This window comes from Macrotis lagotis, chromosome 1, assembly GCF_037893015.1.
Source record: "Macrotis lagotis isolate mMagLag1 chromosome 1, bilby.v1.9.chrom.fasta, whole genome shotgun sequence".
In the NCBI taxonomy this organism is placed as follows: Eukaryota; Metazoa; Chordata; class Mammalia; order Peramelemorphia; family Peramelidae; genus Macrotis; species Macrotis lagotis.
Window position 1 is genome coordinate 630340666 of NC_133658.1, and position 16079 is coordinate 630356744.

At 33.1% G+C, this 16079-nt stretch overlaps 1 protein-coding gene and 1 pseudogene across 4 annotated transcripts in view; one reads left to right on the forward strand and one right to left on the reverse strand.

Moving 5' to 3' along the window:
• LRP1B (LDL receptor related protein 1B) overlaps positions 1 to 16079 on the reverse strand; it is a 2479914-nt gene that overhangs the window by 1604538 nt on the left and 859297 nt on the right. The gene's annotated exons all lie outside the window — the stretch shown is intronic.
• Positions 14665 to 15385, forward strand: LOC141508965 (heme oxygenase 2 pseudogene; annotated as a pseudogene).

The window sequence follows — 16079 nt, forward strand, 5'->3', positions numbered from 1 at the left end:
CTCTGTAGAACTCTTCTAAAGACTTGTTGTATATAATAGAGCTTCATGGAAGAATAAAAGCTTTGGGCATTTAAAATCTGTCATTTTGTTGGCTAAGGTTCTAAGCAATATTGTTCTATAGGCTACCATTTGGAATCTTTTTTTTTTTTTCTTCAAGACATTTTTTTGATGTGAGTTTTAGGTCACTGTCACTTTGAAATATAAATCCTCCTGCAAGTTTCCTACCTGGTAAAATAACTTTTCACAATGATACACCTTTATACACTTCACTGTCTATTATGGCATCAGTGAAACTGCTAGGAAAATAAATTCTTTACCCAGGGTTCAGTTCACAAATACGGGTTAAATTCACATTTTCTTTTTTATCTAAAAAAGAGCTTGTTCCTATCTTGTACTTAGAGATACAACTCCATGAATGCAATCATTTTTTTATTCCAGTTAATAAATCTTGATTCTAATAGCAGATGAAGGGCATTCTCAGAAAAGAAAAAATGGCTAGAGTGATGCTCTATAGAACATTGGCAAGAAGATTATTTTCAAATTAAGCAAATTAAAATTATGACCATTGTTATCATGAGAGACAATGAGGATCTGTGAATGGTCCCCATAGGTCTGATTTCTCAGATGTCTACTCACTCCCCATCTTTCTAGATTTCCTGATTAGATTCACTAACCTATGTCCCTTCTTCCCAGTCAGCTTACCTTTCAGATGTCTGAGGCTTTCTCTTGTTCTACATGAACTTAGCACCCACCAAAACCAGAATCAATATTAGGAACTTTGACACCTGCAACAAGCACTCAGGGACAATAAGTGGCACAAAGATCACATTTGGTTGAACAAATTGGAAGGAAAAACTTACAGACATAAGTGGTGGGGAAGTAAGATAGGCCAGGGAAAGAAGTGAGCCCTTCCTGCCATCTTTTAAATTCTAAATTAATGAGGTATGATTGTTACCTATGTTCTAAGTTCTATGGCTTTTGGGTTTCTGAATTTACTACTAGAAAGAGGAAAGGAAGAGAAGAATCATTTATTCAGTGCCAACTATGTGTCAGATCTAGTTTGTCATCAATATTTTAAGTATACTCCAACTTTAACACCTGGGACAACTACAATCTTTCTAATTACAACTACAGACTCCTATCTTCTAGTTTCCTGTGAAAATAGAACTTCTATTGTGAGCGCCTCAAGACTCTAGTCCTCATTTCATTGTCCAGTGACTTCTGTACTGGACTATAATTGTATTCCTGCCACCATCATAGTGGGATCATTTGACATGCTTTTCTGTTACCTTCCTCTACTCAAGGCACTTATACTCCTATATCAATAGGGTTTTCCCAAATTTTCCTAGGCACAGGTATCTAGGAAACAAGTCTTGGGCAGACAAGATAATGACCAATCTGGCTCACCCAAGTTTGTTCCATGCTTGTCATATTTTCTTTTTATTCTAATAAAATTTTATTCAATTTTATAAAGAATCTTTCCACTTGTGGATTAAGGATTGCCTCTAGTTAATTTAAATAGTTTTCTCAGAAAGTACCTTTTCTTTTTCAATAGCATAATTACCTTCCATTGTTTGAGAGGCTGCATTGTGTAGTAGAAATCATATTGAACTTCAGTTCAAGAATAAACCTTATTCCACATGTGACAATCCTGGAGTTTTCTAACTACTTCTTTTTTATCTTTAGTTTCTTTATCAATAAAATTGAGTAGATTCCTAGAATATCTACTTCATGGGGTTGTTGTCAGGATAATATAAGTTAATTTACATGGCTAACCTTAAAGAGTTATGTTAATAGAAATAATATTGTTATTTTTCACACTCTCTCTCCATCTATTTTTATTGAATTCAAAATAAAAGTTCCTAATTTGCAAGGCTGATTAGGTTACTTAATGAAAATATAAATATGCTTCATCTCATTATGATTTTTTCCCATTTTAATCAAGTTTGATAAGAATGGTATATTGGAAAAAATAAATTACTTGGAGCTGTTTTCAATTTAGGTTTGAAGTCCATTTCTTTTCATTTCTATTTGTGTCAACTTATTTACTTTAGGCCTCAGCCTCAGTTTTTCATCTGTAAAATGGGGTTAATAACAATCATCATGAAAAAGTTGTTATGAGAAAAGGGTTTAAAAACCTTAAAAATTTATAAGAAAAATGAAAAATTTTTAAGAGTATAAGGACACAGACAGAATGATTGATATGTATGGAGATGACAACCAAATAGGAAAGCTAGTATTTATACTAAGTGACAAAATCAAGATTTTAAAAGCTTTCAGAATTTTGAAATAAGCAAATTTAAATATTTGAAGTTCAATAAGAGGAAAAATGAAGTCTTTTATTTCAGTTAATAAAATAGCTGCATAAATTTATGCTGAGGAGAAAACATTAATAATACCTAATCTTGTAAATAAAGACTTGGGGATTGGCTTAATGTGAATCAGTAGTGTGAAATGGCTGCTAAAAATGGCTAGTTTTATCTTAAGCTTCATTAATAGAAATATAGAATTCAGAACAAGAGAGAGATAAGGATCCCATTGCCACCTTCCCTGGTCAGATTATATTTAAGGTTTTGTGTTCATTTCTGGTTGCTAAGTATAAAATAAAGGACTGAGGCAAACTGGACAGAGTTTAATGAATCAAGAATAGAGTGATGAAAAATCTCAAAGCCTTCTTTTTTAGAAGGAAATAGAATTAACTCAGGCTAGGGAAGAAAGACTGCACATGTCTAGTTTGAGATGTATGAAGGTCAATCATATGAAAGAGGGCTTCCTGATTTTATACATAACTCTATAAAACCAGTGTTACAAAGGGACTTATTTTGGCATCAAGCAATTAAAAAGGTCTAAAAATGGTAATGATTAACTCTCCACAGAAAATATGAAAGCAGAAGTTGGATAACCATCTGTGCAAAATGTTGTAGAGGGAAATCCCTGTTTTGAATGGAAGCCTGCACTAAACAGTAGTAGCTAAGGTCTTTTTCAAATCTAGGAATATATTATTCTTAATTTATGATATAATGTCATGTTTTCCTTGGCATTTCCATGCCTTCTATTCATGCCCAGTTCCATGTATTACAAGGGGATTTTAGGAACAGGGAATGAGGATTGGATATGTGAATAATGTTACAAGGAGCTCCATAGTGAAGAAATTCCTTTGTTGCCAGTGCAGATTGGCACCTTTATGAAACTTGCAGCTTTAGAGAGTTGCATGAAGCACTGAGAGATCGATCACATGAATTGCACAGCTTCACATAGCCAAAATATGTCAGAGACAGTACTTGAATTCAGATTTTCCTGACTCCTAAAATACCTATTTACTACACTATACTGTTGCTTTCATTTACTGTACTCATGTGGTCTCTGTCTCTTTACTGGGGAAAAAAATAAGTGTAATAGTTGGAATTTAAACATCACCAAAATTTGCAAAGCACATTATAAAGATCAAATTTTATTTTTGCAACAACCATGCCAAATGTGTGATTTTATTATTCCCATTAGATTAAGAAAATGAGGATGATTACTTTTTAAGTGTCTTCTAAACAGCACAATCAGAAAAAAAAGGATCAATAGTAAATATAACCTACCTGGATGAAATAGTCTCAGAAAGGTACTTCTCCTTTTTGATTAAACATTTATTTTAACTGAGTTTTACACATAGTAGGATGATAAGAATTTATATGTTCAATATAATCTATGCTACCACAACAACACTCCTACTTCCCACTATGTTATAATTCTTTGGCATATCATAAAGCAATTTCCTCACATGACTGCCTAGATTCCTAATCAGTATTACATTTCCTCGTTGAGATCATATGCTTGTGATACAATAAGATAGTGTGAATATTATTAAGTTTTCCCCCATGTGCCCTGGAACATAATAGCCTGAAGAATTAAAGTTCATTCTCATAGATCTTTCATGTATTCTTAGTGTATAACCAGAGATGAAATCATAAAGAACTACATGGAGGGGGAAAAGAAGTAACATTGCTATTCAAATAAGCTTCTAGACTCCAATCAAGAGGTTGTCATTGATCCTGGCTTGTGTTTAAAGTACTGTGGTATAATTAAGTCATTTTAGACTTTGAAGTTAATGACCCATGCAAATTAATTGGAGGAGGGAAGTTACAACTTTTTTTTTTTTTTTTTTTGAGTTGTAGTCTTGGTGGCTCAGAAAGATTTTCTGCAAAGCTAGCCTAGCAAATTAGCTGTATGCTGATCTACGCAAATGAAGCAAAGTCGTGTAATTAACAGCCATATGGGGCATATTCATGATGCATTTGTGGCAGAGATAAAAAGAGAGTCTGTGTTGTACAGTATGTTATCTAAAGTTAGAACTATTTAAAATGCCTTTGGCAACCCAATTTAGCTATGTATGAAACTTTCCCCCTATTGAAAGCTTATACCAGAGAGTTAGTCAAGATCCCTTCGTTCCAGTGCTGCCTTGTCCACTGAGAAACTTGGTAACTGGAGACAACTGAAGCAATTTGTGCTTCATTTCTCCATTTGAAATATAGGGGAATAATATTTACCTGTATACTTCTATTACAATCATTATAAAGATTGATCAAATGATAAAATCAGTGTGAAAGAACTTTGAAGATTTAAAAGTATTATAGAAATGTAAGATCTTATTCTAATTCTGTATTTGATCTATGCATTTCTAAGTCTCACCACAGAACCACAAAGTAAAGCAAAGGTTGCATTGGATTGTTTTTGATTGTGAGTCAATGGTGATTGATTTCATACTCCATGATGAGTTTTGAAGCTAAAGGACTCAACTACTTGATCAATGTGAAAAGCAGCTTTTAATCTATGTTTGACATAGCATGCTCTATTTTTTTCTAATTTCCTAGTCACTTTTACATAAATGGGAGAATCTTCCAAGTTTAAAATGTCTGATTTCTTATTTCCTATTTACATTTCATCCTTATTATTTTGTATCTAGCTCATCAGCATGCCTGAAACTTGGCTATACCCTAGCAAAAAAGGCATGGTTTTAAGGACAGTACCATGTTTCATCAGTAACTAGTAAAAACATACATTATCTTGGGTGAGTGCAAGAAATATGAAAATTTCAATCTATAAAAATTCTTCACCACTTCTTCCCCTTTTTAATAGAGGAAAAGGGTAATTTGGAAGTCACAGAGGTTGTAATTGGATATATTAAATTTGCTTTGAGAATCAGTTTCTAAATCTTTAATGCACATATGCACTTTAGAAAAGTAACTTTAAAACTCCTCCCTTTGTCAGTGATTTCCCTTAACTTAATTCATTAAATGGAGATGAATAATGAGAAAAGCAATTAAGATTTATGTTGCAAGTATTCAGCAACAACATTTCAATTTTCTTATAAACTTAAGAACGTTAAACAGTTTCTTCTTAGGTATGTTCTTATATGTGTTTTTCCAAAGTATACTGGTATTACTAAACTGCATATTTAAAAGAATGAATATTAATCTATTTCCTTAAATGACAAGTATATACTTATAGAGCAAATATTGAGAGTTTTTAAATTCTAATACTTAACAATGATCAAAACAATCCTTAAATTAAAGATATGATCCTCTATGGGCAGGAAAATTATAGCAACAATTAACAATATGAATTCTTTAATCATTAACAATTAGAGCATATTTGAAGTGATTTGAATGCCTTCTGCCAAAATATCTTGCTCATTTATATCTATTTTATGTTAGACATTATATTAATGTCATTGTGAAAATTTGAATTATTTATCTATCTATTTATTTATTTATTTTGTCAGGAAGATTGACTCATTAACTTATCAATATCATAATTCTCACGAAAGTATTCTTAGTATTCATCTATTTCAAAACCTTCATTTAGAGTTGTGAACTAAAGAAGCTAAGTGATTTGCCTTAATTTATATAAATGATAAATAGAAAAGTGAAAAATTTGTAGTAGGATCTCTGTAGTAGGATCCTGTAGTCAGGATCTCTGACTACAAAGCAATGAAATCATCTTTCTATTGTAGAGGACTTTTGAAAACATCTAGTTGAATCTATCTGATAACATAGATTAAAAAACAATGCCCTAAGAGAACTATCTATCTTAAGGTCAGTTGGATAACAAAGCTAGAATTCAGTCTCAAATTTTATGATACTGTATTAACATTCCAAACCAGTGCTTTACAAAATGATATTCCAGGAGTTAATCAGTTTATTACCATTCTGACAGATTAATGAGAGAAAAATATCAGACATGGTAGTAAGGATGGTACAGCACAAGAGTGGAAAAATACCAAAAAAAAAAAAAAAAAAAACAGAACCGAGAGGGCCAAAGAGCAATTGTCATACTTTACAATTTTCCCTAGGATGAAAAGAAAAACAATAGCATTTAGTCGTTAACTCTAAGGAGCTCAAAGTATATAATACATTCAACCAGAACCTGGCAGGGAATATATTGCTCCATTTTCATCCAAGAATGCATTGGAGATTCATTAACTGAAAGTCAGCTTTGATTCCATATACAGTATTGGAAAGTTTTGGTTTCTCTTTAAATGATATCATCATTAAGTCTCAACAAATAACATTCCCAACAGGTTCAGTATTTGTCCTGCTGACAAGGAGATGTACATTTTCCAGTACTAAGGTCAGATCTTCTTAGGGTCAGAAATCTCTGATTCAAGAATCTTTAGAAAATACATTGGGGGCAACTAGGTGGCACAGTGGATAGAGCACTGGCCCTGGAGTCAGGAGGACCTGAGTTCAAATCCAACCCCAGATATTTAATAATTGCCTAGCTGTGTGACTGGGAAAGTCACTCTTAACCCTATTGACTTAAATAAATAAAATTTAAAAAAAAGCAAATACATTTATTCTTTTATGATAACCACTTCTAGTTCAGCATGCTTCTTATAATCAGTTCATAGAACACTCTTGTGGTCTGAAAGGGTAAATACACCACCCTGATGTCTCAAGTATAACAGAGTTTTAATAATAATAGCTAATATTTGTATAGTGCTTTCTATGGGCCATTGTCATTCATAGTATTTAGGTCAGTGAATGACCCTAGAGATCAGACACTGGGAGAATCTGACTCACTTAAAAAGGAAAATAAGTTGCAAAAGTTTAGGCAACTGTGACTTCACTCCAGGGTCATCACTAAAGACATTAGACCTCCAAACCTCAGGGTAGTATTTGCCCAAGCAAGTCAGATTATGACACAATTCAGAAATTTTGATGCTGGTAATGATCCCAGTTATTTGGAGGATGAAAATTCTAAACCATTTGTCATTATGATCAGAGAAAGAAAACTCCCTTAGTCTGCAAAAAAGTCTAAAATTGTTAATATTCTTTGTCTTTGGAAAGAGATATAAAAGCTTTCTTAATGGATTCCTTTGTGATTTAATACAACATACTAAAAGCAGGGCTTTATGACTCTTGAATAAAGAAATAAATGTTGTCTCATGAAGATGGTCATTCGTCATTAGTTTTAAGAAGTCTATTTGTAATTTGGAGGTTTAATTTAATTAGTGTCACACACTTGAAGAGTGCCTTATGTTGAATGTTGTAATGACATGATATCTGGGCCTTCTACAGAATAGTCTGCTAATAAGCATTTCAACTGGAGAAAAATGATAACGAAGAGAACAACGGAAGTGTTAATTACCTATGCAATTAAAGTGCACCAGCAATGTTGCAATATTCCACTATATTTACATCTCTAATGGCAATACATCTCAGGAAGAAAATGAGTTTTAACATTTTTCATAGGTTAGTAAATACCATAGATATAGAGAATTTGTCCTAAATGGCTAGCCTGATAATTTGGAGTAAAGTAGGGGGCAAGGAGAGAGAGGAGGATAATTAGGTTAAAATAGTAGCTTTGGTCACTGTACTATCCAGATCATTTTGATTAGTCAATTATGACATGGAGTGATTCAGAGTTAGCAGGAAAAGATCAAGTCTAGATTCCTCATTTAATAAGGCAGTCAGGTTTGAGTAAGTTAAATGGTTTATACAGGGTCATATAGATAGTAAGAAGCAGAAAAAGGATCCCAAGCTAAGTCTTCTGACTTCAAATCTATTAGTCATTCCCTTATTTCCTCTAAAGGATTATGCTATTCCTAGCACCTTATGAAGGTGAGAGTCAATATAAAAGTTTCATTCTTTTTTATTTCCTCATCCTGGGATAGGATTCTCATCTCTGATACTCTTATGTTGAATACAATATTGAGGAAATCCTCAAATTTTTCTTGAAGCTATTTTTTCATTCATGTTTTAATATTCAGTTCAGATGCACTGTAGAAAGTTGATGAATATATAAAGATGAGAAGTGAACATATGAATTTACTGGCATAGAGAAGTTCTTCCAATGTAATTGAATATGCAAAGATTTTAAAGTCCTTGAGGATAGGTGCTATTTCTTTTTATTTTTTGACATGTCCACAAGAATTTATAAGGTAGTCATTTTATAGAGGGCACACAAAAGTACATATATATATATATTTCTCTCTCTCTCTCTCTCTCTCTATATATATATATATATATATGTTTATTTAAAAGTAATTACATGAATAAACAATATGTAAGATATTTGGCATTAATTTTCTATAAAAAGATTTATTATTTTTCTTAAATGGTCAACAATTCACCAGAATAATAATTTTATACATGAACACACATGCACATACAAGCACACATTTATATTGTGTATGTGATCATGATTACATATATATTCCTATTTTATATATGTACATATATATTTTTATTATACTCTAAGTTTCTCTTTCTATCTACTTATTAGCTGTATGACCTGTTTATATTTTGCTCTGTTTCAAATTACTCATTTGTAAAACAGGATGACAATACTTAGATTGCTTATTTCATAGGATCATTATGGGGATCAGGTCTTTGAAAATCCAAAATAATACAAAAAATTGATTTTTTTGGTCTGGATCTCTAGTTTCATTCATAGAGGAAAATCGTCACAAGAAAAACCTCTCTAAAAGAGAAAAAAAAAACTTTTCTTCAACTCAGAATCTTAGAGAGTAGTCTAGGACACCAAGAATTAGTGACTTGCTCTGGTCCTCACAGTCAAAATATGTCAGTTTAGGGACATCTTATTGAATTAAAGGTTTCTTGCTTTTCAAATTTTCTCTACAACTTCGGCATCACTACTAGGCTGCCTCTCAAGTAGGAGTCAACTCTTATTAAAATTTTAATTTCAGGAGATTTCAAAAATAAGCATGAAACAAAAACCATGAAACAAATAGGAAGCAAGATTTCCTTATATGGAGCTAAAATGACTTACAAAATAAGATCAATATTAGTCTAATATTTCTACTTAACGTTTGATGGAACAGTATTGTGAGCAGCCTGAGGTTTAAAAATATGAAGTAGATATTTTCCAATTACAAAATTATCCAAATACAAAATTATTCATTCTGAAGGGATACATAATATAAAACTACTCTCATTAAAATAAAATGTGAAATTTGTTTCTTCCTATGCAGTCATGCACTAAAACTGTCAGTGAATTCTCATTGGAGAGTACAAATTTAGCCTTATAAAAATTATAGATCTGGCTCATTATAAAATGCAAAAAATTCATCAAGAAAATGTGATTTTTATATGCATCATTCAAAACTATGTTATCATTTGCTGTTTGTATTTTGAAATAATATACCTGGAATTGTGTCAGCCTAACATATCCTTTCCTTTAATAAATGATAATCTTGTCCTTCCCTGACCATTTTAAGTGAAGCTAAGCTTAAAAAGAAACATTCAGGGTCATGCATGCACAGTTGATTACTGTATAAAATCAGCAGACTCTAGGATGGCATATAGAAAATGACATCTAATTGTTTTTTAAAAAGTAGAAATTAATGACTCTCCTTTCATATTTTCAGAACCACAAATGCTGTTAGCATTTTTAAATAATTTGAATGCAACTGAATGTGGGGAGCATATTCATGTAACATTTTAAAAAATATACTTTTAAAATGAGTCATGCATTGAGGAATCTGGATGTAAACTTCTACTTTACTCCCAATTTTTTATCAGCTTCCTCATCTTCTCCCTATTTTCAAGAAACTGTGAGCAGTTGTAAGTTGCCTTTGTTCATTTTTTTGGTCAGGACTAGAATAGTAAGGGCAAAATAATTATGGAAACAAATCCAGTCATGTTAGTGACAAAATTTTAGCCCATCCATTGAGAAATATCTAAATGATATTGCAAAAAAGGACTATCATGGTCTGGAAGAAATGAAAAATAAGCTAATATGAATTGATGCAGCAGGAAGTGAATAGTAAACAATATATGTGATACCTACTACAATATAGATGAGTACAAAAAACTGAAACTGGTATTTTCTAATTATAATATCTAACTAGAAGAAGAAATAATTAAACACATCTCTCTCAATAGTTTGCAGAAGTAGAAGATTATGGGTGTGAAACATTGACTATACCATCAGATACAGTTGATGTGTTGATTAGTTTTTTAAAACTCCTTCCCTCTCTTCCCTACTTTCCTTTTTATTTGTCCTTCCAAGTGATGGTCTAAAAGGGAGAGAGAATAAATGTGATGTCAAAATTAAATATATAAACAAAATTTTTAAACAGAAAGAATTAAAAATTTAAACAGAAAGAGGTGCTTACTCATGATAGGCTATGATGGTAAGCATTAGCACCAACTAACACATAGATGGCATGAATACCTTTGATAGTTCAATGAAGCCTATGAATCTCTTAGAAGGTTGTTTTCAAATGCATAAACTAAAATTAAAATACATAGAAACAAGAAGGAATAGAAACAAGAAGGAAGACAACCATGCTGAAATAGTGTGTCTGTCTGTCCGTCTGTCTGTCTGTCTGTCTGTCTGTCTGTCTGTCTGTCTGTTTGTCTGTCTCTCTCTCTCTCTAATTTGACAAAGCCAGGTAAAGACCCATTCTAACAACAAAAACCCTCTAATAGCTGTGATTGGGAAGACTAGAGAGGATTAACTTCCCCCCCCCCCCGATTTATCTCTTTAAAACATGATTTCCAAATTGGTCACTTAAGACTGAACCTAACCAAATGTAATAAAGAAGATAAAAGGAAAGAGGAAGAAAACATGCCAGAAGTGCAAATGTTAGATTAAAGCCTCATTTTTATCTAAGGAATCCAAGGTACAATAAGTTGTATAATTCAGGGTCCAGATGTGGATCTGAGATTATTTTTCAGTTTCCAGAGACTGTAAACTTTTCTTCCTCAGACTTGGTGGCTAGAAGATCGTAGGAGTTATTGGGGAAGAATATAACTTGAATACATCTATTTTCAGTATCTACAAAGGTTCATAACTCAATTTCCTGACAAAGCAGAGAAAAATTAAGATAATATTTTAATATTCTTTCACTTTGGAGAATGGAGGGTACTAGAAGAAATTGTTCTTCTACTCCAAAAGGACATGGTCTATATATTACAAAAAAGTGAGCACATCTTTGTGTAGAGCAGATTTCCAGGGGAAGTACATAGGTTATGAGACAGCTAGAAAAATCAAGTTTTGTGGGAATTCAATCATTGCTCCTACCAGGTAGAGAATAGAGGTATCTTCATTTCAAAAATATCAATAAATTTTCTACTCCTAAATGTTCTATAATTTATCAAAGAATGAGGGTGTGGCAGAGAAGGTAGTGACAGGGCATTTTGTTACCTCAGATATTCTGTATTTAATTTAAGAAAGAAGTGGAGAACAAGTACTCCTAGGACTATCCCCATGGTTTCTTGATTGGAGTTTATATCACTAAAACTAAAATAAACTTTCTTTTATTTGTTTTGCTTGTGCCAGGTCAGTTATTTATACTATGTTGACACCTGGGCCTATTAGAATGTTTGCAAATAACCAGGTCATAAATTATGTCCACAATTTCTAAATGTGATTTTGAAATAATTATAATAAAAATAACATTGAGTTTTATAGTATTTTGTAGGGAACTGTGATTTGGGAAATTTCTCAACCCCAAAATTGCAAGCTATCTATAAATAAACATTTCAAGAGATATCTGGGCAGTAGGAGAGCGGCAGATAGAGGTTAAATGATTTACTTAGGTTCATTAGTTAGTGAAAATTATAAGCAGGATTTGAACCCAGGTCTTCTTAACTCCAAGTCCAGAATTCTTTTATACCATACATATGCAACATAATGATAATTAGTACCACAATAAGAAGCTATCCATTGGATTTTCTACTTTTGTTTTGTTTCTGTTTTGGACCTATTAACTGGTAAATGTAGGGACCAAGTGGTGAAGAAATTTTCCTTTACCACTACAGACTCGCAAATGTTCAGTAATATATATGGAGAGGTATCATTTATGCATCAGAGTAAGGCTTTTAACCAAAATGCAATCCAGTTCTCTCTCTTTTTTCTGTCTGTCTTTGTCTCTGTTTCTCTCCTATTCACTTCTAGACCAGTTAAATATTCATGTTCAGTGTCTAAGATATGAGTATGAATTGACTTTATGAATATTTTTCTCTTTTCACTCTTACTTCTCCATGACCTTTAGTAAAAGGATCAGATGCATATTGTCACTAGTCTACAATGCATATTTGAATAGAGGATCATGGGAAAATGGCTATTTTCTTCAACCCTCCACCAAAGTTGCTGAAGGTTTCTGAATTTTTGGAAAAATAACATTACCTCCAATTATTAAACATTAAACTTAAGCTCAGATAGGTTCAATGACTTGACCTCAACAACATGGCTAATAAGTGCCAGTGTTGTAATCAGTCAAAAAGAAATCTTGACTGACATTTCTGTGCATTCTCTATTATGTTATACCCTTATTTTTAAAAAAAAAAACCAATGTGGATATAAGTATACAAAATCTTTCTTGAATGACTTAATTATAATTTGTAGTCTTCTTGAACATTTTTATTTAGCTCTTCTAATTAGACTTGTAATCCTTTATCTTGGATCAGAATATAAATTCCACAACTTTATGAGCAAAAACACCTGGTTTATCTATTGTAATCCATCTCCTTCAGAAACAATATTCTACCCACTGAAGGATTTTCAGTTAATCATAATGCAAACTATATATTTTAGATTTATGTTAGAAATTAGTAGCAGCTGCCCCTATATTAAAATAAACACTGTCAAGCAACCATATTTTAAAAAGAATTCAGCTAAAATGTTGCATAATTTTACACTGGAAAACTCAAGGCTCTATCTAGGCAGTTTTTATTTCAAGCTTTTTTGTTTTATTGTGAAGTATGATTTTGTGCTGTTTTAAGCAGTCTAAATTATGACTTTGATTTGGATACCATTCTATTCCAAAGTGCCATTATTCCCTCAGTGCAGAAACTTCTGGAACTTACTCTGATGTGGGTTAAATAATATTTATAGCAAGGAGCATACAAACATTTTAGAAAATAAGAGACAAATTCATTCCTACAGAGTGAAAAAAACAGAGGAAAGTTACAGCCTTCTCATATTCCATTTAAAAATTCACAATGGAACAACAAATAACTACATAAATTCTTCAGGTGACATGGGTAGTTTCCACATACCCTTCTACAGACATGTAAAGTATCTTTTACAGGAAGACACTTTATGTATTTGTGTATTTATGCATATGTGACTTCTGGGTATCTCCAGTCATGAAAACATATTGTTTTGTCCAACTATACCAATGTCCATTATACAGGATAAAATGACTTTTACAAAGCAGTTAAGGGAAATTCCACTGATAACAGACAACATAAAAAAAGTTAACAGTTTTAGCTTTTCTTTCCATTACCCTGGAAAAAATGCTCAAAACACAAATTGCTTCATAGGTCAGTCTAGTTAGAATGAAATCTCACCCTAAGGATTAAAAAAGGCTACTGGGCTTCTGAATAATTGAATTAATTTAAATATGTTAACCTGGTATTCAAAGCTCTCTATAGTCTATGTTCTCAATCTACCTTTTTAATTTTGTATCCTGCTATACTGCTATATGATAATCAATGGCTTAGTAGGACTATTACTTCTCTATTTGTATTATGTAGCCATGTAGCCAAATTATGTAGTCATGAGTTTTCAAAGTCCAATGTTATGACTGGAGTCAGGAAGATCTGAGTCAAAATGTGGCCTCAAACATTTATTATGTGACTCTAACAAATTCTTAAATGTTCTGCTTCAGTTTTCTTGTTTGTAAATTGGGGATAATGAATAATAGCACCTACATTTCAGAATTGTTGTAAAGATAAAATGTGATATGGTTTTAAATTACTTTGTAAATCTTCAATGCTATCTAAATGCTATTAGTATTGTTTTTATCATCATTATACTTAATTCTCCATTTTCCCTTACTTCACATATTGTTAGTAATTATCTTGCTGATTCTATCTCCATAAGATCTCTTGCACATCTCCTTTCCCATCATGCTAGGTTCTCTCCATCCTGCGATCCTTCGGTTAGCAAATAGCCAACCTTGTCCCATTCATTGAAAATCTGAATGTTGTACTTAAAGACCCTATTAGCTTTTTCAAATGAGGAGGCTAACATTCTTATTTCAGGTGAAGTCAATGAGTATTTATGTAGTGCCTACTATTTGCTGCACACGTAGTCGGATACTTAGCATCTCTGATATAAAGAAAGCCCCCAAAGAGCAGAATGAGCAGAATGAACTGGGGTGGTGAAAGAGAGCTTGAAGAGCTTTACTTAGTCAAAATGTCAACTGAATGGGAGACAGCATCAGATGGAGTGGATGAATGAAAAAAAAGAAAAGGTATGGAACACACGAATGAGAAAATTTTGCAAAACAAACAGACCTTTCTGAACTTTTAAGGAAGGATCCAAGGAGTCTCATAACTGTGCTGAGAACACCCAGTTTATCAAAGATTTCTTGAAAGGTCATATCAAGAGTGATGTCTTTAACCTAGCTTCCTCTGCACTTTATTTTACATATTCATCCCTCCAAGAGGAGATGGACTGCAACAAGGACCATCTAGACTTAGAGTGGTCTTGGAGCTATACGTCAGGATGGTACTGAGCAGAGATATGGAGATTTTCCTTGTTGAGGACTGGAGTGAGAAAATGAAGAGCTCAGAGGTCATCCAACACCAGGGAGATGGAATCCATTAAGCAGACCAGCAGGAGTAGAGCTCCTTGTGGTCGACATCTACCCATGGGATATGGGGGACCTCTCTGGTGGCCAGATACTGAAGAAGATCATCCAGAGGATACCAAAACTTCTAAGCACAGGAAAAGAGACTAAATTTTATCTGTCTGAGGCATAGATTTATCAGGCCAGAATGAATGGACCTGGACACTGAGGAAAAAAAGTGTTGAGGAAGCTAAGAGGGTCTTTGAGTCCAACATTCAGATTTTAAATGAATGGGACAAGGTTGGCTGTTTGCTAACCAAAGAATTGAGAGAAACTAGCACATGATGAGAAAGGAGGTGTGCACAAGAGGCTTTACCTTGCTGCTTAACAAGGTGCTGATTAGGGTAGAACTTGCCCCTTCAAAAGCATTAAGGTAGGCCAAACTTCAATTCATTCTCACTGTGGCCCTGACTTCTGTAGTAATGGCCTGGTATTTCATGTGAAGGAGGAGCCTGGGACCCTCCAGGGATGATCCAATAAATCCCCTCCACTCCTGCTCCAATCCCATTGACTAACCATTTCCTCAGGAGATTTTTTTTTTAACTGGGCTTACCAGATACCAAAGTCAGTGTCTAACTGACTGCTCTCTGCAATATGATTTTATAACTCATATACTAAGTATAGTGTCAGTCTCCCCAGCAGAAGAGATATAAAACCCAGAACTCAGTGCTACAGCACAACTTAAATCCCCAACCTCTAGGCAATGGAGCAATTTCCCTCAGCCAAGTGGAGTCAACTCCTTTTCCCAGGGAGGGGTAGGGAATGTCCAGCCCATGGGCTGAGCCATATAAGGTCCACGAAATTATTTAATCTGGTGCTGTCAAAGGCAACCATAGACTGAACTCAAAATTCAATAAATCTAGAATCCTTTTAGGCATAAATTAATTAAATATTTGACCAAATATAGCAAGCTAATTTATAAGCTGATAATTTTGTATGATCTGTAAATGACATAATAAATATCCAAATGACCCTTGGA